The 3,126-nt window shown below is 45.3% G+C and overlaps 1 pseudogene; it reads left to right on the top strand.

Annotated features, from left to right (window-relative positions):
- Nucleotides 1–2,526: 2,526 nt before the first annotated feature.
- LOC121452038 lies at nucleotides 2,527–2,602 on the top strand (annotated as a pseudogene).
- Nucleotides 2,603–3,126: the final 524 nt, after the last annotated feature.

Below are 3,126 nucleotides of genomic sequence, written 5' to 3'. Positions count from 1 at the left end.
AATGAACAATACCATCTCTCTCCTCTGTCTTTCCCATCTCTTTAATGCTTCCTTATTTGTTGTAAGACGAGTTTGGCACTGAGAGCTGCAGTGTGTCACACAGTAGACCCTTTTGTCCAATCAGGACACTGGCAAATGTTCATTGCAATGAGTCATTGTCCTGGTTCAAGGCCTCTGGCAAATGCATCATCATCACTGGACCCTCACTGAAACTCCCCTTGGATATCCTGCTGTTACCCGAGTCATGTGGATCCTGCCACTGTCATTCCTCAGGACCTTCATGCACTCCAGCAGGTGATAGATGGGGTAGATGTTAGAGTGGGCGAACCCAAGACCCAGTATGTAGGTCTGAGTGGCAGATAAGCTAATCAGTCCAGACCACTGGGCCCACCCCTCTCAGGCAAGGGGCAGAATCAGCTTTCTTAGGCCAATGCCATTGGGACCAGCTCTCCTATGTTCATGGTGAGGGGTGGAACTATCTCTGTGGGTCCAGATTTTAAATGAGGGTGGGGCTCTCTTGCTTGCAGAGTCCATCAAGGGCAGGGTCAGTTCTCCCAAGGCCAGTGAGAGGCAGACTGCACCAGCAAGACCCTTGGATTTCAACACACATGATTCCTATGACCCCCTGTGGCAACACAGGCCAAGAACATCAACATAGACTGCAGCTGCAGCAGGAAAATGGACCCAGACATGGTCCTGGGCAGGAGCTCAGGCCCGAACATCACTATAACCCTGTCTGCAGCAGCACAGGTCTCCCAGATCAGTATGGTTCCAGTGACAGCAAGGCCCTTGAACACCAACACGGTCTCAGGTATCTGACCAGACCCCAGGCATCCACACAGCCTCAGAAGCCATGGACATCAACTCAGACCCAGACATGCCTCAGCAGCAGCCCAGGCTTGGACATCACCCTGGTCCCAGATGGCATGCAGGCCACACACATCAGCCTGTTCCTCAACATCCTCGCGTTTTCAGATCTACCTCTTTCCAAAGGACGTGAACCATTCTTTTTCTTTCTCCCTCATTTCTCCTCCATATATTTGCTTATCATAGTGGCACCTACTCACCCGGCACCATCAGGGCTCTAATGACCCAGACTGGCCACTGGGTGTCTTTTACCTACATGAGCCCAGTATTACCAGGAGTGTCTGTGGATATCTTCAACCAGGCCCGACTGTGAGGACCCAGGCTGGCCTATGGGTGTCTTTCATCTGCCCGAGCCCAGTGCCACCAGTTGGGCCTGTGGACACATTTGTTATTTCTTATTTTAGATTCTGTCACATCAGAGTTTCTAGGACAGAGTGCTTAGATTGTGAGCCTGTGACCACTATTGAAGATGAACAGGACCCAATATATCTCAGTCTCTTTAGAGTCTCTTTGACACTAAAGCAGAGATCAGGAAATAAATAAACGAAACAGCTCCTCCATGAATTCCCATCTACATTTTTCCAGAGCTCTTACATTTCTCTCCACTGCTGTAATTGGAGCGGCGGGGCTGCATTCCCGGCACCCAGCTGCCCGCATGGCTAGCTTTACCTGAAATAATTACACGGAAACTGTATTCTTTTAACACTGCTTGGCCCATTTCTATCTATCCTCTTCTAGGCTAATTCTGATATCCCGATCAACCCATCTCTAATAAACTGTGTAGCTCCGGTCTTACTGGGAAGATTCTAGCCTATGTCCATCCTGGGTCGGAGCTTCATCGCGTGTGCCTCAGAGAGAGGGGAGCATGGCGTCTCTGCTCCAGAGCAGAGCTGTCGAGTCTGAGCTCACTTCCTCTTCCTCCCAGTATTCTGTTTACACCACCCACCTATGTTTTAACCTATGAGGGCCAATCAGATTCTTTATTGCTTAACCAATGAAATCAACAGATTGATATATGACGCTCCCACATCACTCTCCACTTGACGTCTTTTTACAAATGTGGTTCATGAGCCCTTGCACCTCGCTCCCTAAGAAGCTGCTCCCATAGTTAAGCCAGTGTTTCTGATGATTTATATTCTCCCTGAGTATTTTAAAAATCTTGCCTTCAAGAATTAAGCAAATTGAGTGCCTTTGGGGGGATTTCCTGTGTGATCCTAGAATGACTTGTGCCGAGAAAGTATAAGAAAATTTAATTAAGATGGAATTTCCAGCTATGACTTTTTTATCTGATTTTCATTAAATTCAATAAAATTATTTGACCCTTGCTTATCTGAGGACTCATTTCTTCCCATGCAGTAGGCTGACATCAAGTATCTTGCCATGATCCTTAAGTTGATGAAGGTAAAGCATGCTGTCTTTCCCAGCCTCTACCCAAAATTGGCATTAGTTCTGTTCCGCATGTCACTGGCAAGTTCTGAATCCTGTGCTACAATTATATTCTGGCTCACATCTCTAACAGAGGTTCTGGAGAGTTGAATTTCTTGAGAAATCAGGTTGGGTCTTCTATCTTATCTATCTTTAATTTATCTATATTCACTAAGTATGTCTTAATCTTTGTAGTCTTGGTTTAGGGTTCTCTTTATGAGTGCATAGCCCCCAAAGACTATACTTTCAGGGATCATTTCTATAGTTCGTTACAAGATAATTTTCTTCAGTGGGTAGTGTCTTTCTCTGAAGCGCCTGGCCTCTATTTCTTTTTCTTCATGGACTTTTCTAATTTACAGTGTGTGTGTGTGTGTGTGTGTGTGTGTGTGTGTGTTTGTGTATGTGTATGAGAGAGAGAGATTTCATTTCCATATTTATTTACTTTGTCTCCATTAGACACTCTGTTAAGTACTGAGTTAAGTACTCAGGAGGTCATTAACATGAGAATTTTTATACGTTAAGTTTCTACATAAAAAGTTACAGCCTCACATAATGGACAGAGCAACATGAACTGAACATAAGAGTATACATTCTGTAGTGAAAAGCCAGGGTTTGACAATTCAAGAACAGCTGAGTACAGCCAATCACAGGCAACCAAATGATCAGACCATGCTCCAGTGAGGAAAATACCTATCATTTATGGCCAAGTCAGGCAGGTTCTTAGCTCTGAGACATGGGGTGACTCCATACTTTCTCTGTACTAGCACCCTGGCCACTGTTAAGTGCAACTATGAACCTCTTGTTTTGAGTTCTTCCTTTTTCATGATGCTTTTG

The sequence above is a fragment of the Microtus oregoni genome, unplaced genomic scaffold (assembly GCF_018167655.1).
Source record: "Microtus oregoni isolate MIOR12 unplaced genomic scaffold, Mior012 000008F_ref0000371, whole genome shotgun sequence".
Taxonomy (NCBI): Eukaryota; Metazoa; Chordata; class Mammalia; order Rodentia; family Cricetidae; genus Microtus; species Microtus oregoni.
Note: the sequence above shows the minus strand (reverse complement) of the source record. Positions and strands in the feature narration are given on the sequence as shown.